The sequence below is a fragment of the Podarcis raffonei genome, chromosome Z, assembly GCF_027172205.1.
Source record: "Podarcis raffonei isolate rPodRaf1 chromosome Z, rPodRaf1.pri, whole genome shotgun sequence".
Classification (NCBI taxonomy): Eukaryota; Metazoa; Chordata; class Lepidosauria; order Squamata; family Lacertidae; genus Podarcis; species Podarcis raffonei.
In genome coordinates this window covers 35,464,512-35,489,737 of record NC_070621.1, presented here as the reverse complement: position 1 = coordinate 35,489,737, position 25,226 = coordinate 35,464,512, and the positions used below count along the sequence as shown (strand labels likewise).

Below are 25,226 nucleotides of genomic sequence, written 5' to 3'. Positions count from 1 at the left end.
ATGACCTTTTATCCTAGCCTCAGGCTATGAGATTATAAAACAAGACCAATTCTGAAATATATTCCCTCTAATATTAGTTTAAGCACCTCCCCCCCACATATTTCTAACAATTTTTCTTTTTTAAAAAATCCACTAAGCTGCTACATCTTTTACCATCGAATTACATTTCTGGAAACCTTAATAGCTGCTGCCCTTTTAGGAGTGTCCTAGTTCAGAAATACTGCAGCTGCGGTGTTACTATGTGCCATCATTTCCCCCTCTTTCTAATTACAGCAAAGTTATAGCTCTGAGGTGCATACTATGGCTGTTTAGCCGTTACCTGTGGTCTAAACCATTGAGCCACTTGGGCTTGCCGATTGGAAGGTTGGTGGTTTGAATCTGCGCGACGGGGTGAGTTCCCGTTGCTCTGTCCCAGCTCCTGCCAACCTAGCAGTTCGAAAGCACACCAGTGCAAGTAGATAAAGAGGTACCACTGTGGCGGGAAGGTAAACGGCATATATGCAGCATTGCACCCAGCAGGACTTACTTAAAAAAAAAAAATCATAAAATTGGGTTGTTAGCCCATTTTTAGATTAGCAGTTAATTTCAGAAATATACAACTGTTCCAGTGCCATGGGCCTTTATTATTTATACCCCGCCCATCTGGCTGGGTTTCCCTAGCCACTCTGGAAGGCTTACAGCATACAGTGTTCCAGTTCTTATGCAGATCTTCCAGCTAGTAAAAGGCAAAAGATTTATACAATCTGAGGTGAACCCAGAGTATAGATCTTCCAGCTAGTGTGGGCTTTCCAGTTTGTTATAATTCTAGAATTTTGCCTTGGCAATTATCATCATGTATATAAAGGTCCCTTTCATGGTCAGGGGTCAGCAAACTTTTTCAGCAGGGGGCCGGTCCACTGTCCCTCAGACCTTGTGGGGGGCTGGACTATATGGTTTTTTTGGGGGGGTGAACAAACTCCTATGCCCTACAAATAACCCAGAGATGCATTTTAAATAAAAGGACACATTCTACTCATGTAACAACATGCTGATCCCCGGACTGTCTGCCGGCCGGATTTAAAAGGCGATTGGGCCGGATCCGGCCCCTGGGCCTTAGTTTGCCTACCCACGGTGTATGCAGACCTAGTTTTTGAGCTGGGGTCAATGTGGGGATGCTTTTATAGCTGTAACATATACCTTCCACATTTCTCATAAGTGTGTTGCACTTCAGAAATACTAAACATCTCTTGTTTACATGGTTTTATCTGGTTCCTTAAGTCTTGCTTGCTTTAAAAAATATTAATTCTTCATATCTATTACTATTTATTAAATTTATATATTGCTCTTCATTCAAGGATCACAGGGTGATTTACAACATAAAAACACAAAATACGTAACATAATAGCAACAAACCACAACCCATCTGACACATTTAAAAGGCCATAGATTGTTTAATTAGCCAAAGGCCTGATTGAAGAGGAATGTTCCTTCCTTCCTAAATATATGTAATGAAGGCAGCAGGTGAGCCTCCCTGGAGAGAGCGTACACAGACATGGAGCCACCACACAAAAGGCCTGTTCTCATGTTGCCACCCCCTGCACTTCTCATGGAGGGGTCACACAATGAAAAGCCTCAGATAATGATCACAGAGCCTTAGTTTGCTCATCTGGGGAGAGGTGATCCTTAATATATTGTGGTCTTGAGCCATTTTAGGCTTTAAGTGTTGCCCTCCTTGTGGAATGCCCTCCCATCAGATGTCAGGGAGATAAAAAATTAGACAAATTTTAGGCAACATATGAAGGCAGGGAAGTTTTTAATGTCTGATTTTATTATTATTTTTTTATTTTGCTGGAAGCCACCCAAAGTGGCTGGGGAAACCCAGGTAAATGGGTGGGGTATAAACAGTAAAAAAGAATTATTATTATTATTATTATTATTATTATTATTATTATTATTATTATTATTATAGCTCAAAACCAGCACTTTGAATTGGACACAGAAACTAACTGGCAGCCAATGCAGTCATGCCAGGATTGGTGTTATATGCACAAATAATTTTGCCTCAATGAGCAACCTGGCTGAAGTTTCTAGACCAACTTCAGAGGCAGCCCCACATATAATGCATTGCAGTAATTTAACCTAGGGCTTACCAGAGCATAGAGAACAGAGTTACGATAACCTTTCAACTGATGCTGCTGAGCCACCAGCCAAAGTTGATGGAAGGTACTCTGTGCCATGGAGGCCCAGTTGACAGCAATGGATTCAGAAGTACCCCCAAGCTGCATACCTGCTCCTTCAACGGGAGTATAGCTCCATCAAGAGCAGGCAACCCACCATCCATCTGGTCTAACAGTGCCTCAGTCCTGTCTGGATTCTGCTTTAGTTCATTGTCTCTCATCTAGTCCATCACTAAAATGTAAGCCTATGGTCTTTTGAAACCAAAGCTTTATTTATTTTTTAGAGAGAGATTATTATGTTGTTTTGGATTAAAAATGCTTTGTGCTCAATTAACAGAAAATAATTCTTTATCACTAACAGGTCTTTTATATGTTTTATATGTTTGAGCCCATTTCAATGCATGTAATTTATAATCATATCACCCCCCCCCAAAAAAAATGTTATTTAGTAATTGCTTTAGTCACAGACGTCCATGAACTGTCCTGAGGCAATATAAAAACCTATATTCAGTAAATTACTTCAATTTCTCATGCTGCTTATTTTGTAATAGTTCTAAAATAAGTAAGAACTAAATTATCTATCTTAGAAGAGTTGGTTGTAAGCACAGTCTTGGGAAGATGTATTTACTTAGCATATGATATAATAATCATTCTGATGGAGAAAAACATAAAGATATCTTTGTTTTAAATAATAATCACCAGTAATTCATTTCTAATTATTTGACTTTATTTTAATCATTTGGCTTGATAAATACTTTGTAGGAGGTTCCAAGAAATAGCCATTTGGGAACATTTTAGTTCATTTTTTCTTTCTCTCTCTGAAATAAAGATTCAGGCGGTCCTTGTCCCTATGATTCGTATCAATCGGTGACACATAATACTTTTTGTCAATGCCTTAGCATAATAATGCACTGGATTAGCAGCAATACATTGAGACCTAAAGCATACTAGTCTGAGGCACTGTTAATATGTGACTGAACTGCCCAGGTAAGTGGCATTCAACCTCAACTGAAAGGGGGTCTATTTCCCCTAAAATTTCAATTATGTCGTGCTCTAGCAGGTAGATAGCTTGGGGGTGTTCCTTGATTGTCACTGAAAGTATGTCATGTGGCATGAAGCCATTTATCAGTGTAGATTGTAACTCTGCCTGGATAACAGTGGTCTGACTTCAATTATTCATACTGTCAGGGACTGGCTGGACACCGAGGAGTGGAGGCTGGATACTGATGAGTGGACACTGGGAGAGAGGGGTTGGAGACTGACTTGGAAGAAGGGAAGCATGAACTGAGGGAACATGTAACAGCCAGGAGACGAGAGTCAGAGGCAGGAGATGCTGCAGGATTGGAGAGGGGAGAACAGGTGCAGGAGGAGGGAGAGATAGGTCAGGCTGGTGTAGACTCAAGGGCTTCCACACTTCCTCATCCTGCCCCCACCTCTCCTGCTCCACTGTCTCCCAAGACCAGAAGAGGATTGAAGCGAGAGGAGTAGAAGCAGGTTACACACATGCATAGTTTGCGCCGGCTTGCATACAGCTTGGGTAGGGAAGATACATAAGCTGAGGCCAGGGGCAGGGCCTCTCTGTTGTAGCAGCTGCCTCATCGGGTGAACACTAAGAGTAGCTGAGAGACGGAGGGCTGATGGACATGCCTTTCCATAACTTGTAGGTGTACTTTTTACAATACAAAGTTAATTCCTCACTCTGGATATTCCATGCCTGGCAGCACCATGGCACATACCTTAGTAGCATGTCTTGTTCCTGTTTTTTTAATGTGTTTTTTTTTTTTTTTTGGTATTATTCTGTATTTTTATACTGTGAACTGCCCTGAGGTCTTCAGATGAAGGGCAGTATACAAATTTAACAGTTAAAGTAAAATAAAAAATGTCAGTTTCAGGAATCATCATCAGATATTTCACTTTTATTTAGCTAGGTCATGTTTCAATTAGACAGAAATAATACAGTGTGTTGTGCGTACTCATCATACTTACAGTATTCAGGTCCTAAATTTCCTGATGATTATTCCATAAAGGTAAAGGGACCCCTGACCATTAGGTCCAGTCGTGGCCGATTCTGGGGTTGCGGTGCTCATCTCGCTTTATTGGCCGAGGGAGCCGGCATATAGCTTCCGGGTCATGTGGCCAGCATAACTAAGCCGCTTCTGGCGCAGCAGAACACCAAAACCAGAGCAGTGCATGGAAACGCCGTTTACCTTCCCGCCAGAGCAGTACATATTTATCTACTTGCACTGGTGTGCTTTCAAACTGCTAGGTTGGCAGGAGCTGGGACAGAGCAATGGGAGCTCATCCCGTTGTGGGGATTCAAACCACCAACCTTCTGATCGGCAAGCCTAAACGGCTCAGTGGCTTAGACCACAGTGCCACCCTAGGCAGCCCTAATTCTAATTGCCAAAGGTGGCCACCCAGCATCCTAGAACAATAAGCAACTTCCAGAACAACATGTGGGCACTACTGTCCAGGAACCCTGGGAACAGAAAATCATTGTAATAATTTACACACACACACCGGGATCCTGGAGGGCAGTTCTAAGTCTGGGAGATATAAGAGCGATAACGTTCAAGGTGTGCTACCTGAAGGCAGGTCGTGGGTGAAATATCCTCTGGAGCACCATCTGCAGACACTCAGGAATCAACCATGTATTGCTTTGGAAAGGTATGCATGGAAGCCGAAGTAGCCACCTTACAAATCTCCAGAATAGGGAAACTCTCCTTGAATGTAGCTGAAGTAGCAGCCCTCCTCAGAGAACGAGCTGTGAGACCACCCAGAGGCACTTCTCCAAGTGCATGGAATGCTTGTATAATGGCCTCCTTAAGTCACCCTGAAATAGTGGGAGAGGAAACCCACTGCCTTGGGGATGTTTCCTCAAAAGAAATGAACAGTGCTTCTGGTTTCCAGAAAAAAAGGCCTGTCCAGGTAGAAACTCAAAGCTCTCCTCACATCCGGGGTATGCCACAAACATTCCCAATCAGACTGTAAAGGTAAAGGGACCCCTGACCGTTAGGTCCAGTCACAGATGACTGTGGGGTTGTGGCGCTCATCTCGCTTTACTAGCCAAGGGAGCTGGCATACAGCTTCCAGGTCATGTGGCCAGCATGACTAAGCTGCTTCTGGTGAACCAGAGCAGCGCACGGAAACGCTGTTTACCTTCCCACCAGAGCGGTACCTAATTATCTGCTTGCACTTTGACGTGCTTTCAAACTGCTGGGTTGGCAGGAGCAGGGACCGAGCAACGGGAGCTCACCCCATCGCGGGGACCTTCTGATCCGCCAATCTTCTGATCGGCAAGTCCTAGGCTCTGTGGTTTAACCCACAGCGCCACCTGCGTCCCTAATCAGACTGTAAATTAGGGCAAAAGGATGGCAAAACCACTGTGCCATATGAAATTAGACCTTTGTCATAAGAAACCCTCAAGAAACCCTGGGAATAGAAATTCACAGTAAGAATTTCCATTTTTTTCTTTTAAATGCATACTATGGTGCATATGCTAATTATTATGTAAGCTGCTTTTGGCTATATTGTCAGTATTGAGTACCCTGAAGCACAATGCACATTAATTAGAAAGAAGGTAGCTTTTTGGCAAATTCTCTTCAGTGAAAGTCATGTTAGGAAAGGATTATATGAACTTATTTTCCTTCCAATGTACTTCTTTTTATTAATAAATTTAGTTCTCTTGCTCTCCATTTTTTCTGTGCATAATCAGTTCCCAAAAATGTTTTTAGTGGGACTGATATACATATTGCTAGGAATGTTTTATCCAAAATACTTTAAACTGAAAAAATTATTCCCAACCTCAGACTTTCAATGTACAGTTGACTTACAATGCATGTGCATTTAACTTGAGTGAATTCAGCTTTTTTGCTCAAGTCTTCCAAGCAGTAAAACACATAGATGATTTGATTGTTGGCAGTTTAATCTGTCAGTGAAACAAAGCCTCAATCTCACATGGGATTACAGACATTTTGAGATCTTATCAGTTAATGTTTGATCCGCTCAAGAGACAGCAGTGGGAAGTTCCCAATCGCCACATTTCTCACCAAAAAAACCAGCAGCAGCAAATGAGCCCATGCAATCAACCTCTGAAGGTGAACCACAGACAACCACTTTGACTGCAGTTGGCTATTGGTGATCCTAAATTGTCCTCCTCTCCTCTCCTGTCCTCCTCTCCTCTCCTGAAACAACATCAAGATCAAAAGAGCAAAACAATTGTCATGCACCTGTAAGTGCTGTGCTGTATGGCCATTTCCTGGTTTTTAAAGCATTGTCTTGACCATATACAGTGGTACCTCAGGTTACAGATGCTTCAGGTTACAGACTGTTACCTGCTAACCTAGAAATAGTACCTTGGGTTCAGAACTTTGCTTCAGGATGAGAACAGAAATCGCGCGGCAGTGGGAGACCCCATTAGCTAAAGTGGTACCTCATGTTAAGAAGCGTTTCAAGTTAAGAACGGACATCCGGAACGAATTTAATTCTTAACCAGAGGTACCACTGTACTATTTTTGCTTTACACACTATCCTTGGAACATACCTCCAACATAAGTTGTAAGTTGACTGTAGTTATTTTGTGCTTGACAAAGAGAACTGTGTGACTAGGGGCAGAATTCAACAGGATTCCTAAGTTACTCTGAGCATCATTTACAAAATGACTATCTGGAAGTGGAGAATGCTGCAGCCTTACATCAGAGTAAGTTATTATGATTATTATTACTAAGTCCTAGTTAAAATTAAGATAGCTAGCTAACTGATTGCTTCTATAGTATAGTTCAGTCTTCATCATTGCTACACCGCACACTTAGAAATAGGCATCACTGAACATAGTGAAATTGACATCTAAGTTCACATACATATGATTCTGTGTTGTGTGCTGTGTTTGGTTCCTGTGGGTAAGAGAATATAAGACTAGCTCCATTCACTAGATGGCTTATTTGCTTCTTGATCTATGTAGTTGTCTGTCGTTGGGAGACAATGAATCTCAAATGTCCAGTTTTCAAAATTTTAACATTTGTATCTTTGTGAAGCAACATATGATGAAAATGTAATGTTCACATTGAGAAACACTGTAGTAGCAGACTAGCACATTAAAATTATGGAGACGTGAATGTTCAGCAAACCACTTGCTCTTGAGAGATGGTTCCTTGCTTAGCTCAGTTGTACATTCTCTCTCTCAATTACACACACACACACACACACACCACAACACACACACCACACCACAACACACACACCACACCACACCACACACACTTTAACATTGTTGAATTCAGAAAAAAACAACTAGGAAAGAGAAGGAAATTGGTTAAAGAACTGCATGAATGTCAGAAGTGCATTAAAAATACACAGCAGGAGGCCTGAGAGCATTTTCCAAATTATAAGGAGGATTGATAACATGAAGACGGTTACTCTCTTCTTCACAGATGAGATTTTTTAAAAAAGTGAAATGCTACAATTTGCAACAATAGTAGGTAAGTAATCAGGCAAAGTGCATTATAGAGAGAAGAATAAAACCAAGCAACTCTATAACAGTTGCAAGCAAGTGTAAAATTTTAAATGGGCTTAGCTGTTAGTTGCCATCAACTTCTTCAGCAAGATTTATCACCCAGTCCTCTGCCAGTCAGGGCATACAGTACTGAACTAGATGAAGCAATGGCCTGATTCCATATAAGACAGCTACATTTGTTCAAGTGAGGAGAGCCTTAGGCTTCCAATTTGGGATTATGCTGCCTGATTCACATATATAATTTTACATGAAATCAGCTGATAGAACTTGTTTTTATGTTATGTAACAGAGATTTACCAAAGTCTTCTTTGGTGGGTTTTTATTTATTTATTCACACATTCAATATTTTCCCCCCCTATTTGAAGCAGAAGTTTTGAAGACATTTCACCTAATTGTTATTTTAATGCTTTTGGTGTGGTCATAGTCATTAGATCTTTAGTATCATATTTATTGACATAATAGTGTGCTGGTCACTCACCCATCATTGTCCTATAGTCCCCATTTTGCATGACAGTGTGGACAGTTTTATAGATAGATGTTTATCATATGGGAAGCTACTTGTGCTGCTCCATTTCTATTATTGTGTGTTTGAACTCCTGTGTGTGTCACATTGTAAGGATCTCAAGCCCTCAGTCAGCTCAACAGGAAATAATCTGACCATGATAAGGGACTGATGTCAATATCCCCCACTTTCAGATCACCCTCTTCCTGCCCAGCTGAGAAACCAATGTCCCAAGTGTGGGCCTGCCACGTGTGTTGGGCTGGTGACATGTTGGGACAGCCCCATGGTTGTCATGGCAGCATGAAGTCCTGGGCCATCGCAGAGCCTTGGCATGTATGTTAAGTTAAAGTCCCCTTTAGGAGTGCTTGGGAATGTACTGGGAGCCAACATAGGTCTTTTAGGAGTGGTGTTATATGGCAGCTGCTCCCAGTCACCAGTCTGGCAGCTGTGTTTTGGATTAATTGTAGTTTTCAGAGTCACCTTCAAACATAGCCCCACATAGAGCGCATTGCAGTAGTCCAAGTGGGACATAACCTGAGCATGTACCACTCTGGTGAGACAGTGTGCAGGCAGGTAGAGTCTCAGCTGACACACTAGATGGAGCTGGTAGACAGCTACCCTGGACCCAGAAATAACCTGTGCCTCCATGGACAGCCATGAGTTCAAGATGACCCCAAGTCTCCGCACCCAAGCACAGTTGCCCATTCAGGACCAGGGAGTCCACCACAGCTGCCCACCCCCTGTCCCCCAAAAACAGTACTTCTGTCTTGTTGGGACCAGCTCCACCCTACTCACCCATTCAGGTCTCAGTGATACAGACCAGATATAGACTAGTGATACAGACTGTGAGAATAGGATTCTAGACTGGTTATGTTTTGTCCTGATCCATCAGGGCTCTTAATAACTTATGTTCATGTTCAAAATGCACATAATTTCCTCTTAAGTCTTCCAGACTTACCTTAAGTGGGCTACAGATGGGAACTAGATGAACCAAAAAGTCATACTAGCAGTTTTCCTCCATGTGTTATTTGAAAAATATACTTACGAATAACACAAAAAACAAATTGCAAAAATGTTGCTTCAACCTCCTGGCTTGTAAAACTTTCAGCGATTCCTGTTTCTGGAGTGACTCTTCCCCTAGCCAAACTGAGAGATCTGGGGTGTTATTTTCACAGCAACTATACTTGCTTTGTTTCACTGCAGCGTTTGGTATCTGACTTAGTTCTCATTTTTATTGATTTCATTCAACCTTTCCCTTCCTTGATAGTTATTATGCTGGTGATCATCAGTGTCCAGCACCTAAGCCTTTAAAAGTTTTTTAAGTTTGTTTCCCTCTCCTGAAATGCTGTGTTTTATAGGCTTGCCATATGGAGAGTTCTATATAAAATAAAATGTGGTACAATACTTCTCATTCATTAAATAGCTTTCAAATAATTTATCATTCATGGAGAACATAAAACTATCACTTAGCTAGATACATAAAAGATGCATAAAAGCAATAATAGTGAAGATTTCTTAAATTTAACAATATTGAGTTTTATTAGTCTAATCAAACTTGATATACATGTGTGCATTTGGTACACTAGATTGCTGGCATGGCATTTATTGGCTGGAAGCAATTCATTTTTAATTCATGAGAGGCTATTTGAACATTGTGAAGTGTGCTTTTGTGTTACACATTTTTCACACAATTAAGAGATACCCCTTAACCTACACATTTTTGTCAAAGAGAAAGCAGAAGGGAAAACATAGTTTGTTGCACTATTATGCTTACAAGGCAATGGAACTGCACATAGCTGGAATTCCAGCAAAAGGCCAAAGGCCAACCATCTTTTATTAGAAGCATGAATACTAATGTTAACATGATGATTTTGTTATACCAGAGGAACATTTATATTATGCCATATATATATTGTTCAATGGTGAAGGAGAACAGAAGTGAGGAACCGTGTATTCTGCAGAGTACTCAACATTCCTATGCATTCAGTCATTCTCATTATGTACTGGAAGTTCAAGGTTAGATCTTTCTTATAGTTAGCATGCATTGTACTATTCAATACCAAATGTGTTATGTTATAGAAATCAAAACAGTTTTGTGTCCTTCTGCATCTTATGCTTTCAAACAAAATGCAGCTGTATTTGAATCAGAGGCCTGGAATGTATCATAACCAAGCAGGGTTAGTGTTAAGGGTCAGTACAAGCAGCTACTTGCTGAGGACCATGCTTCAAGAAGGGGGTCCCTTCTGGGCCTCCTGCTGTTGCTGCTCGATGCAAAACTGCAGATATTGTCAGTAGAAAGGGACAAATATAATATTAAATCCTAACCTCATATATACATTGATGGAATCTGGAACTGGTGGTTACCGACGAGAAAAATATATTTTGTGATCATAGCAGCAAACTAACTGTATGAAAAAGGCAAAGTCAATGTTCGAGATCATTAGGAAAGGGATTGAAAAGTCTAAAATTATACATGTTGTGTACAAAGTGGGTAGAGAAAAGTAACTCTGCTCTCATTTTTATTTATTTATTTATTTATTTATAAGGGTGTTTATAAACTGCCAGCTCATAAAAAGAATATGTGGACAGTGTAGAATAAAATAATTAAAATTATAAAAGCGTAAAACACAGAAAAAATATCAATAATATTAGAACTAGGATCATCCAATGAAGCTGAAGGTCCAGGGCAAACCAAATGAAGAACTTCTTCCTACAGCACGTAGTTACTGCTACCACAGTGTGGCAGGTAAAATTGTTACCACAAGATCTAGCCATGCCCAGCAACTTGAATGACTTTAGAAGGGAATTATACAAATTCAGGAAGAGTTAGGCTGTTAATGACTAATAGTCATGATGACTAGTACTTACTACCTTCAGTAACAGAGGCAATATGCTCTAAGCATCAGCTGCTGTTGATGATGAATAGGAGGGAGATATTGCACTCATGTTCTGCTTATGGATTTAGCAACTATAAACACAGAATGTCTAGGTGGACCTTTGGCCTGATCCAGCAGGGCTTTTCTTATTATTAAGGTAGGTGAATGGGCAGCAGTGAAGAAACAGACTGGTTCAGGAAGAGCATCTTGCCCAAGTGTTCCTTTAAAATCTCGAGTTGTCACAAAAATGAAGCTGTCAAAGCTGCATTTCAATTATACTGCTTCAGAAATCATTAGATGAACATAAGACTCCACAGACACATAACTGAAAATCCACTTTTTTCATCTGCTCACCTCATCAGTTGTGACTAATTCACCTGAATGAAGTCTTCCAACCCATTGGAGGCTTTATAAACCTATTTATAGTTTCTATCCCTCCTTGGACCTGCATAAACACAGAAATTGCCAAACACATAGTAGTCCAAAATGAATCACAAGATGTGAAGACCAGGGTGAGATTCATATGGCTATTTGTAAAAGATGTATGTGCTGCAGAACAGATAGAAGAGGGTTTAACTATTATCATCTTTGGATATGTGATCTTCTGTTTCTGATATGCTCTGATATGCTCTAAAGAAATTAGGAGATGGCCATTCTCCAATTCCTGTCTCACCTCATTTTTCAAAAGTCTCTCTGGTGATGGTATGTTGTAGTCTTGACAGTTTTGTGCAATAAGTGTCAGAGCATGCAGAACTGCGCCAAGCCAGTAAATAAGCCTGCACTTGCTTTGTCATATTTTCCATTTATCATAATCCATCCAACATTTCCAGGGACAACATTCTGGGAACCTTTGTTTTTTTCCAGGAGGGGCACTGGATACTCTTTTTTCTTTAAAAAATGTGTGTGTGTAAATGTAGCACTTCTTTTCATTAGGTTAGAACTTAAATTCAGATTCTGCTACCTCCGCTATACTTTTTACATTTTTCAGCAATAAACATTAAACTCTGCAGGTCCAGAATCACCTCTGCATGATGTGGTATATGACTTCACTGAATGAGATTTCACTACAAATTTACTACATATTTCTTTTCCTGGAATTTTAAGTGTGACCCTCAAATTGCCAAAGCAAAATAATAAAGGACATCAAGTTGTTGTTAGGGTCATTATTTGAATGTATAATTAGGTAAGTCTGTCATAGCTCCAGGAGTTTTAAGCAACCATTGTTTAATTAATAACCTGACTTCCCCCTTCCCCCTACCGCACACATACACACCACCTGCAAAATCTCTTCTAAGATTTTTCTTTTATAACAGAGGTTCTGAATAACTAAACCAAAAATAGTATTTTAAGAAGCATTAGCTCTTCCTTTAAGTTATAAACCAATCCAGAAGTGATTTTCTAGTAAATGAAGCTTGATTGCAGTGCTAATGTTATTTCCGTGCAGATTTTCATATTGTTCAGATGCAAGCATCCATTACTGATAACAAATGGTGTTCAGAAGTCAAAAGATTGCTGTGTCTGCATCCATCTAGCTCTGTGAGGAGCACCAATGTGAAATTAATATTTTAGGCTTACATTTGCTTTCATACAACATGTATTTACAAGCTAACACTGTCTTGTTGCCATCCTGAAATGATGCATGTGAGTTTCTTTAAAGACAGACTCAAGGCTTTCACCTTGAATTTTTCTGAAGCTGTTTGGTCATCATCACAATTAAGCCTTCTAACTTCCTTTTTTTAAAAAAAAAAAATATTTATTAAAGTTTTCAATATTAATACAAAAAGAGAATCAAAAAGAAAAAAGAAAAAAGAAATAACAAAAATACAAGAATAAAAGATAATTAAAAACACACATAATTTCCAATGCTTATTTTCATTAACATATTTCCCCGACCTCCTCATACCTCCCTTTTTTGTATTCCAATTCCAAATATTAGTTCAGCAAATCCTTATCAATAAATTTTAACCTATTTCTAAACCCTTTTCCCCCTGAGTTCTCTTAAATCATACAGCTGGAAACCACTTAATTTCTATCCGACATCATTCTAATATTCATTAATTTTGCAATATTTCTGTAAATAGTCTTTAAATTTCCTCCAATCTTCTTCCGCCGACTCTTCTCCCTGGTCACGGATTCTGCCAGTCATTTCTGCCAATCCCATATAGTCAATCATCTTCATCTGCCATTCTTCCAGAGTGGGTAGTTCCTGTGTCTTCCTGTACCGTATTTTTCGCACAATTGGACGCACTTTTTCCCCCTTAAAAAGTAAGGGGAAATGTCTGTGCGTCTTATGGAGCGAAGCCAGCAAGAGCCGCTGCTGCCGACAAGCTCTGCGCAGCTCTCCCTTTAAAGCAAGAGCTGCTTAGAGTGTGTCTGCGGCTCTGGCTGGGTTTACAGGGAGGCGGGAGGAGGGACTGCCGTCTGTCCCTCCTTCCGGCTCATTGTAAACCCAGCAAGAGCCGCGGCTGCTGAGCTGAGCCGGGGAGGAGGGAGGGAAGGGGATTCCGTTGGTCCCTCCCTCCTCCGTGGCTCGCTTTGAAGCAGCAAAGTGGGAGGGAAGCCACTTACACCTGTGTAAGCAGCTCCTCTCCCACTTTCCTGCTTCAAAGCAACCACGGAGGAGGGAAGGAGGGGACCCATGGATCCTTCTCGCTGCTCGCGGATTCCCTCCTCCCGGGCTCCCTTTGAAGCAGGAAAGTGGGAGGGGAGCAGCCTACACCTGTGTAAGCAGCTTCTCTCCCACTTTCCTGCTTCAAAGCAACCACGGAGGAGGGAAGCAAGGGGACGCATGGATCCTCGCTGCTCGAGGCTGCATTGAAGCAGGAAAGTGGGAGGGGAGCAGTGTAAGCTGCTCCCCTCCCACTTTCCTGCTTCAAAGGAAGCCCGGGAGGAGGGAATCCGCTGCAGCCTCGAGCAGCGAGAAGGATCCATGGGTCCCCTCCTTCCCTTCTCCATGGTTGCTTTGAAACAGGAAAGTGGGAGAGGAGCTGCTTACACGGAGGAAGGAAGGAGGGGACCCATGGATCCTTCTCCCTGCTCAAGGCTTCAGCGGATTCCCTCCTCCCGGGCTCCCTTTGAAGCAGGAAAGTGGGAGGGGAGCAGCCTACACCCGTGTAAGCAGCTTCTCTCCCACTTTCCTGCTTCAAAGCAACCACGGAGGAGAGGACCCATGGATCCTTCTCGCTGCTCGAGGCTGCAGCAGATTCCCTCCTCCCGGGCTCCCTTTGAAGCAGGAAAGTTGGAGGGGAGCAGCTTACACTCGTGTAAGCAGCTCCTCTTCCACTTTCCTGCTTCAAAGCGGAGGGAATCCCCTCTGTGGCTTGCTTTGAAGCAGGGTTCGGGGGTTCAGTGGGGAAAGAGGGCAGGAAATAGATGCTGGGTAGGAAGACTTTGACCACTGGAAAGTCCACCTCAGCCTCCCCAGATTTCTACTGAGACAGCCAGGCATGGCCATAAGAGCTGGAAACTTGCATGGGCTGTTTATTTAAAGACGAAAACATGCATTCATGTGAAAGAAATCCTCCCAGGTTCCTGGACACAACCCACACTTGATATTCACACAAGGTTACATGGATGGCATTGGCAACTGGAGGAGCAGCATGGTTAAAGAGCAAGTCCTGGTTTCAAGTTTAAGATCAGCTCTTTCGTGGTGGCCTCAAACAACCCTTTGGCTGCAAGGGGAATCCCTCCCTTAATTCAGGATGCTACATTCTACACATGCTGTGGCTGCCTGCCCTTTTCCCTGAGCTGTAAAAGCACCTTCAAGAGGGTGATGGTAGGTGACACGGTCATCTTCCAGATGTGCAAAGAACCACCCTCGCCACACTAAACGTGACAGCAAGCCTCACACCCAGATCTGAAGCATTAATGGGAACCTAGGAAGCTGCCGTATAAGGAGTCGGATCCACTACTCCATCTAGCTTAGTAATGTCAACACTGACTGGTAGCAGTTTGCCAGAGTTTCTGGCCTGGAGAGGCTGGGGATTGAACGTGTGGTGTTCTGCATGCAAAGCCACTGAGGTTACAGCTGTTCCCTTTAAAAACAAACTAAGATTGTAGTCCCCATGGTTCTGAAGAAAGGGCTAATTTAAACAGGAACAGAGGGACCTTCCCTGTACCATGTCAGGACCCCTGAGCCCATTTAGCTCAGTTTTGTCTTCACTGATGGGCAGAGGCTCACCTGGGTTTCAGGAGACACACCTTCAGTCCTACCTGGAGAAGCTTTCAAGGACTGAACTTGGGATCTTCTCCATGCTCTCCCTATTGAGCTATGATGGCTCCCTCTCTTCTCCTCCCCTCCTCCTATGCAGGAGGCCTATCTCGGCTTGTCATTATAATGTATATATGTCAAGGGCTTTGAGATGCATATAAAATCAGGCTCAGCATTATTAACTGGACTTAGATAAGCCATGGTTTCCCTTCCTTCCCTCCTCTGAGGCTCTCTTTAAAGCAGCAAAGCGGACAAGAGCCACCCGCTTTGCTGCTTTAAATAGTTTAGTACAACATTTGATTCAGAATATTTTTTTTCATGTTTTCCTCCTCTAAAAACTAGGTGCGCCTTATGGTCAGGTGCGCCCTATGGAGCGAAAAATACGGTACTTTGCTATAAGTATCCTTGCTGCTGTTGTAGCATACATAAAGAAAGTTCTATCCTTCTTTAGCACCAATTGGCCGACCATGCCCAAGAGAAAGGCCTCTGGTTTCTTCAGGAAGGTATATTTAAATACCTTTTTCATTTCCTTATAAATCATTTCCCAGAAAACCTTAATCCTTGGGCACGTCCACCGAAGGTGAAAGAATGTACCTTCATTCTCTTTACATTTCCAACATTTATTATCGGGCAAGTGGTAAATTTTTGCAAGCTTGACTGGGGTCATGTACCACCTGTATATCATTTTCATAATATTCTCTCTTAAGGCATTACATGCCGTAAATTTCATACCTGTGGTCCACAACTGTTCCCAGTCAGCAAACATAATGTTATGTCCAACATCTTGTGCCCATTTAATCATAGCAGATTTCACCGTCTCATCCTGAGTATTCCATTTCAACAGCAAGTTATACATCTTTGACAAAATCTTAGTTTTGGGTTCTAACAGTTCTGTTTCTAGTTTTGATTTTTCCACCTGGAAGCCAATTTTCTTGTCCAAATTATATGCCTCCATTATCTGATAATAATGAAGCCAATCTCGCACTTTATTTTTCAGTTTCTCAAAACTCTGCAGTTTCAGTCTATCTCCCTCTTGTTCCAAAATTTCCCAATATTTTGGCCATTTGGCCTCCATATTGAGCTTTTTCTGAGCTTTTGCTTCCATTGGTGACAACCACCTTGGGGTTTTATTTTCAAGTAAATCTTTATATCTTGTCCAAACATTAAACAATGCTTTCCTGACAATATGGTTTTTAAATGCTTTATGTGCTTTAACCTTGTCATACCACAAATATGCATGCCACCCAAAAACATTGTTAAAACCTTCTAAATCCAAAATGTCTGTGTTCTCAAGAAGCAGCCAATCTTTCAACCAGCAGAATGCTGCTGATTCATAGTAAAGTTTAAAGTCTGGCAGGGCAAATCCACCCCTTTCCTTTACATCTGTTAATATCTTAAATTTTATTCTGGGCTTCTTGCCCTGCCAGACAAATCTAGAAATATCTTTCTGCCACTTCTTGAAACAGTCCATCTTGTCCACAATTTGCAATGTTTGAAACAAAAACAACATTCTGGGCAATACATTCATCTTTATAACTGCAATTCGACCCAACAAGAAAAGCTTCAAATTTGACCAAATTTCTAAATCTTTTTTCACTTCCGTCCAACATTTCTCATAATTGTCTTTAAATAAATTCCCATTTTTGGCTGTCATATTTATCCCCAGGTATTTCACTTTCTTAACCACAGTCAAACCTGTTTCATTCTGAAACCTCTCTCTTTCAAACAATGTTAAGTTTTTCTCTAAGACCTTAGTTTTTAAAGCCTTCTAACTTCCTTTCTTTGGTTATATAGCAATGCAGACATTAATGCTTTTAAACAACTGAATTTCTTTTCAGATAGAGATAGGTATAAAGACAAGACAGATTCTACAGAATCCTTATTTCCGTATACTCCCTTCCCCGTTTGGGTGGCAGTAATGCTGCAGAAAATTACAAATAGCGCTCACTTTCTCTCTCTCTCTCTCTCTCTATATATATATTACTTGCAGTGCTTATGACTTTCTTAATGTTTATAATTGAATTTACTAACACAGTAGTACCTGCATAAATTTGGGGATCCCTTAAGGGCCAGGGATTTATCAGTGAGTTCATTCATAATAATTAAGAAAATTAGACAAATTCATAGAGGAAAAAGCAATAAAAAACTACTAGCCTTGATGGATATGTTCTACTTTTACTGTCAGAGACAATATTCCTCTGAATACCATTGCTGGAAATTACAGCTGGAGAGAATGCTGTTGGACTTAGGCCCTTCCCATAGGTTTCTGGTTGGTCACTGTAAGAACAGGATGATGGGCTAGATTGGCAGTTGATCCTGCAAGTGGTTCTTATCTTTATGACTGCTCTGAAAAAATAACAATTTATTCTCCCATTAACTCTATCATAAATTACTTCCATTTGTACAATCTCCTCTTTAGAAAGAAACCACTTGTATTCGTCTTCTTTTGGGGTGGGGTGGAATAAGTCTTATTCCTTTGCAGTAATGTTATATGAAGCATTCCATCTTTAAGAATACTGCTCAGGTCTTCATTGGATTAAAGCCAGTGGGCAGTATTTATATTCCCCCCCCCCCCCAATGTAGATATTGATTAAATAAATTCATTAAATTGATTAAATACAAAGATGACAAAACAACAGCATTCATATGCCATTCATAATATGTATTCAATAAACTTACCTATGCAGTGTTAATTTATGTACCCTCTTGATAAGTTTTCCTGTGAGGAATGTGGAGTAAAATGATTTTGGGTCTCATTCATAAGAGAAAAGAAAAGAAGCCATGTCTCACCCATAGTGCCTTCTGTTACCCTTCAATGGTGGGTAAGAGCATCACCCCGAACTTTATTTAGCCAGACTTCTTTGGGATTTTAATATATTGCTTCCAATACTGAGCTATGGATCCTGCTGGCTGCTGATGAAAGAGATAACACTAAATCTTTGCATTTGAAGCTATTGCCTAGGTTCAAATCCAGTGATAATAGAGTAAGAGCCTGGTTGGGTGAAAGGGACTATCTTGTGATGAAAGAGACTATTGTCTTGTAAAAGAGACTATATCTTGTAATGTGTAATACTTTTTCCCAAAAGGAGTATGCCAGTGTGCAGCCCTACCAGGTGTGGAAATATGTACCAATCTCTCCACAGCATTTCTAGCATAGAGGGGAGACACTGGTGCTTATTTTAGTGAAACATAATGGGGTCCAATGCCAGCCAAAAAGAATTTTGAGAGAAGCCTCCTGCGAGCGGACTGAGATTGTTTGTAAGGATGTGTTGTGCCAAATTGATTCCTGTCAGAAGGCCTAAACTAAAATATGGCTGGAAAGACCAGAAGACTGGTGAGACTACCGAAGGAAGAAAGCCATGGGAAATGTTTGAAGCTTTGTTCTAGAAGCTGTTCTTCCAAACAAAAACATGGGAAGCAGATGGATTTAAGAAGTGCATCTGTGTCCACCAAAGGCACATCATGTACTGGTGACACTTCTTCTCTAAATACAGGTGTGCTGTTAAAAGAAATAAGGAGCCAGTCTTGACTTTTAGTTTTTTACCATTAATATTATTAAGGTTCATATAACCCTAGAAGTTCTGCTTTTCAACTTTTGTGAATGGGCTTAGCTTTAAGCATTCTAATTGCTAGAATAAGCTGTGTTGTGCCATGCTTGAAGAAAGAGGTTGAAACTAATTAGTGCTTAGCATTATAGAACAAGAAAAAATTAAATCAGACACTGTCAATATTAAACACAGACTGCTGTGAAGATATTTTCTTTAGTTGTGGAGATTTCTGAATGATGGACAAGCTGAACCAAAATTCATAATCTTATTAGTATTCTCCTATACCCATCTAATAAGCTTATCAGGTTGCTTCTTCCCATCTTGTGATATTACCTTCTTCCTATAGCTAATGTACTCTAATTTGTATAATGTACTCTAACTTCTCATTGGTTGTCTTGTTTGCCAAATTTGTGTACGTGCTCCTATAACTTTAATTAATTCGTTACCCTCTGGAAAACTTCAAATTACAACTTTGTCCTACAAAATATTAATCCACAGATATCAACATACTCTACAGTCTTTGGAGAATGATGTTGAAGTTCAGGACTACAAGAAAATGATACGCTTTTAGTTTCTGTTATTAATCATTTTATAGCATTTTTCAGCATGCAAATTTATTTATAATCTCATATATCCACAAACCATCCTGCAAAGTGAGTTAGAATGAGAGATTGTGACTTGACAAAGGAAATCCAGAATGAGGAGACATTTGAATATAGGTCAGCTCTATTGTAAATGAACTGTACCGATGTGTTTGCTGATCCTCACTGCCCCGTTCTGCTTCATAATTCTTGCTAAAATGTTACATGGCCCCATATCCAATGCTTCAAACAGGTAAAAAAGCTAATACTATCCTCCACTGAAATCAACACATACAGTTGAATTTGACTTATTCTCCTTTAAATATAACTAAAATTGGTGACCATCACCACATCTTGTGGTAGCCATTGAAATTATAATCTTCTATTTCTTATCTCAGTGTTCTGCTTTCATTTATAAACATACATGCATATTTTTGAAATTTAAACTATCTTTTTTGGGAGGAGCACAAATTAATGGTAAGAATACATGCTTTTTATATATAAGGTCCCAGGTTAAATCTGTGGCATCTTCAATTAAACCAAGATGCCCCCTTTTCAGGAAAAAACAAAAAACCTTGGCACCCCCCTGAGTAACATACTCAGTGCACTTATTCCTGCTGATGCATGCTGGACTTCCCAACAATGCATGACACACTCGCCTGCCAACACTTGCTTGTTAAGACCTGTTGGTAGACTTCACCACTTTGTTATATTGCATTTTGTGTGTTTATTTGGAAAATAAAGCAATCACTACAACTTTAAAGCTATGTTTCATCTGTAAGCATCATTATACAACAGATGAAATGTGTACAAACGATTTTCAAAACTGGATGAGGAGGTGTACTAGGCCCCAGTATTAAAAACCTATTGGGTGGACCAGAGTGAAACCTGCCAACAGTCCAATCCGCCCCAGTGGCAGGGCTGGTGCCACAGCCCACCTAACCACTGGCCCAATAGGTGGGCAAGCTGCCATCCACTTCCCAGGCCTCAATGAAGCTGGAAAGGGTTCATACAAGCCTGGGAAAAACCCTCACTTCCAGCACAACCGTTGGAACCAAGGGAGGCATTATCACCATCCCACAATGGCACAACAGATGAAACATGTACAAATGGTTTTTCAAAATTCACTTCTCTTCTTTCTTTATGCTTCCACCACCCACTTATTTTTATTCAGCGGGACACAGGTGGTGCTGTGGTCTAAACTACCGAGCCTCATGGGCTTGCCGATCATAAGATCAGCAGTTAAAATCTGCATGAGATCCTGTTGCTTTGTCCCAGCTCCTGCCAACCTAGCAGTTTGTAAGCATACCAGCACAGGTAGATAAATGGATACCCCTGAGGCAGGAAGGTAAGTGGCGTTTCCATGCACTCTGGCAGTCACAGTGTTCTGTGTGCCAGAAACAGTTTAGTCATGCTGGCCACATCACCCAGGAAAGCTGTCTGCAGACAAACACCCACTCTGTTGGCCTGAAAGCATAGATGTGCACCACACTCCATTGTTGAATTCTACTGGACGTAACTGTCCAGAGGTACTTTGCCTTTACCTTACCTATTTTTATTCAATGCCCCCCATTGCATCCAAGGCTACCTCCACCCCCCAGGATCATTCCAGCACTCCCCAGAGGTCAGTATTGCCCACTTTGGGAAACACTGAGTTAAATGGATCCAGTAGTAGGCGATGGCACAGATCTGTGCCTGAGACCCTGGTTGCAGTACTGGGTAAAATGGTGTAACTTAGTGTAAGGCAGCTTCATTTGTTCATAAAGATGATGTGATATACTATATGTTCTGTTTTGCAAAATGTTCCCAAACCATTGGAAACTGGTAATTAAAATCTTGCACTGTAAAAGGACATATAGCAACATTATTTAATTAATTAATTCATAAAATTTATACACTGCTTGATTGTTAAAAACCTCAAAGCGGTTTACAAACAATAAAACGGGAGAATCAAGAAAAATTCACAGGCATACTTTAAAACATAAAAAGCTAAATACTAAAACAGATTAAAATTACCTCAATTTCCTAAGCATTTGGGTAGGCTTATCTAAGCAAGAATGTTTTTAACAGGCACTGAAAAGAGTACAGTGAAGGCACCTGCTTGATCTCAGTAGGCAATACTGCATATTAGATATATAAAACTGAGCATTTGCCCTTGTCTGCTTGTAATAAGATTCAGTCAATAATAAACCAAGTTTTTCAGCTGTCATCTTAACAGATTTTTTAGAATTATGTACAAACTGAAAAAAACTAATGCCAAGATATGCAAAACTTGTTGCATATTTAACTAAATTGTGTTATTTGAAATGCTTCCAAAGGAATGCAGTGGCAGAAAAAATCAATTTGACAGCATCCCTGGAGGGGATTGGCCTTCATCAAATGTTTACAGTCGATTTTGGAGCCCTTGACATCGCAGTCATATTACTGGGGGCTTGCAAGACAATGCCCAGAGTGGAACTTGCGTTCATCACTTATTGGGGGGGATGTGTGAAGACTTGGGGGTTTGAAAGGTTCATTAGGTCAGCCTTTAAGCATCATCAGTCAACTGAAGCAAACGGATGAGCAGAAGAGAAATGGACCAAAATTGAGATGGAGCATTAATCCTTTACCATCAGTTGTTTGATTTTTCAAGAACTGTGGATAATCTGTAAATTGGAATTGCATGGCTGGTAATTTAAGCATAAATCAACATTTATTAGTATGGAATTTTGATTGCAAAGCTTACATTTAATAGGCTTTTAGTATAAACTGCAAAGTCATTTTACTATGTTATACTACTGTAAGTGATAGAACTATGACTTCTGAGGATGCCCATGAAATCAGCCAAGTTGTTTTGGTCTCTTAGGAAATCTGGTTATCAAATAAAAAATATAAACCATAGTGAAGTTTATTTCTTTTAATTTTGTCAAATATCCTGGAAATAATTTATTATCTCCTTGGTTGGCTTGAAAATACAATTATTTAAATCTGCCTCTTTCATTCAACATAAGACTGCTTTATTTTCAAGGGTCATCCATTACGTCCAATATCTTGAAAAGGACACTGACCAAAATGTTCATATCCTGCCCTGGAAGTACAATAAACTGAGGCCTAATGGAATATGTGATCTAAGCCTTCTGATTGAGCAGAGTGCAGTTATATGAATATTTATTGACTATTGAATGAGAATGCATCCTAATACTAAGGGACATCTATATCATAGGAACTCACTTGGGATAGCCTTATTTTACCTGACTAGCTTGAAACATACAATGTCTGGCAAGTAGAGTGAGATTAATTAAAGAACTCTTATGTGCAGGATTTTGTGGACTATGCAAGTCTCACACTGCAGGAGGCTGTGAAGGGAAAAAACCTATTTTTATCTGTGTTATGTATACTAGGAAGGGACTAAAATATTTGCCCACTTTGTTCAAAAACCATGTAGCTGTCAATGCATTTAAAAAAACAAAAACATTATTATTGTGCTAGTTAGATCCATCCATCCTAACATTAGGCAGTACCAGTCTAAGAGGGTGGGGTAGCCCCTCCCCTTGGAAATAATTTTTGGGCCATGACTGTCCTTCTCAAAGTGAAGGAATGCCTCCTGGGTGCCTCTGGAGAACCATAGTTTGACGCAATGTGAACAAGCTGGAATTGGGTGAAACAAGCCTTGCATATAGCTGGGAGGAACAGTTTGGAAGCTTTCTCTTCTGTTAAACCATGATTTATTGTTTCACCAGAACCGACAAATTGTGGTTTAAAAGAAGTCAACTTGAAGCACATTCAGAACAGTGGCGAACTGCTTGAACAAACAATTACTGCAGTGATATGATACCACATGATTAATGTCACTCGCAGATGGGGGGAGAGCAGTTTCGATAAAATTGAGGAGGAGGGCTTCAGTCAGCCAAGACGAACAAAACCCTAGTGTGCCCTGAATCAGGAATTGCCAGTTTTCACAAGACTAGCCACCGTTCAAAAAATTCCCGTAAGTCAGCTTGTGGCTGTGTGCATCAGTGTAAGATTGTATAGACACAGAAATACAGGGCTAGTGCTCATGAGGCACTGTCAATTGCTCACCCATGTTCAAGCATGCTGCAGGATCACACACTCCATCTTCCCTCCTCCATATTTCGGGTGGAAATTCCTTCCACTCTTGCCCCTAGCAACCTTAATAGGTAATGCATCAGTACCAAAATTAACAAAGCTTTATGGCACTTCAGAGACTAGCCTATTTATCATGTCATAAGCTTTCATGGATTGGAGTCCCATTTCATCTAGCTCACAAAGCTTGTACTGTAGTAAGTGTTCTAGTCTTTAAAATGCCACAAGACTTTTGGTTTTTGCTGCAACCAAGTAACACAGATGATGCAGGATACCACTTTAAACAGCTTAGGGTCTTTCTTTTGCCACTATTGTGTTAATTTTCCAAATTACAAGAGGAGTGGCCAAGGTGAATCTCTATGAATGGGAAGGTAGAAAAAAAATCACACTCATTAGCCTGTAAAAGCAAGAAATATGCTGGGGGGGGGGGACTAACACTTCAGAGTAGGTCAACCCCACTAGCAAAAAATCTGCACAAACACATCATTTTCTGCCCATATGTCAAAAGATAAATGTTTTAGTGGCTGCTTAAGCATACAGGTGCAATTTGCAAATGTTTGGCCTTAATCTTAGTTGACAAGGTCTTCTGGATGTCCCCCTAGGCCCATTGCTACAGTTGCTTCCACATGGAATAAAACACTGCCCATACCTTCGCCAGCACATGGTTATAGTTTTTAGTTTACTCGCTAGTCATTCTCAATGCTCTATTCATTGCTATTGTCTTTTATGTTGATATGTATATTACCAGGAAACTCTGACCACAGTAGCCTATTCAGTCTCTCATTAGCACACCCCTATGACTCAGTGTTAAACCACAGAGCCTAGGGCTTGCCGATCAGAAGGTCGGCGGTTCGAATTCCCGCGACGGGGTGAGCTCCCGTTGCTCGGTCCCTGCTCCTGCCAACGAAGCAGTTCGAAAGCACACAGTGAAAGTAGATAAATATGTACCACTCCAGTGGGAAGGTAAATGGTGTTTGCGTGCGCTGCTCTGGTTTTGCTAGAAGTGGCTTAGTCATGTTGGCCACATGACCCGGAAGCTGTTCGCAGACAAACGCCGGCTCCCTCAGCCAGTAAAGCGAGATAAGCGCCGCAACCCCAGAGTTGTCCACGACGGGACCTAACGGTCAGGGGTCCCTTTACCTTTATGACTCAGTGTATTAATAGGAATGAACATACCCAGGAACTATCACTCTACCTTCTTACTGCAAAAAGTGAGGTGATGCTTACTAGTGGTGTCAAGGACCAAGGGACGTCACTGGAGGGAGCTTGGAAGTGTTTTCCACACATGCCAATATGAAGAATGCAGACACCTTTCCTGCTCCCCTCCCCTCACTTGATTTTCACATGTTCCTGCCAAAGCCTACAATATAATCATGGTGCAATTATTTTAGAAACAAATACAATACCAATATTATGGGAACGGCTGAAGAGCTGGCTGACACGAAGAGCAGCTGGAGCAAGGGAACAGAGATTGTCTTGAAAATAAGAAGCTGCTATCAAACTAGAGATTTGAAGAACCCACTTCCTATAACAATAGAAGTTGCCATTCACAAATGTTTTGAAGCACAAATGGTGGCTTCTAAGGCATCCACCATCAATTCAGTCTTTTAGTGATACATAGCTATGGGTTGGGTAAACCAGGACTATTGTCAGGGCGGTTAGCCCATGAGTGTTTCAGAAAATATCACAGCAATTTGGTCAACCAGACCAGGACCTCTTTGCTTTATGGTCAACATCCAAGTCCCAAGGTTCATATCA

At 40.8% G+C, this 25,226-nt stretch overlaps 1 protein-coding gene across 1 annotated transcript in view; it reads left to right on the top strand.

Annotated features, from left to right (window-relative positions):
* Window positions 1-25,226, top strand: part of DIAPH2 (diaphanous related formin 2) — a 343,566-nt gene that overhangs the window by 261,999 nt on the left and 56,341 nt on the right. The gene's annotated exons all lie outside the window — the stretch shown is intronic.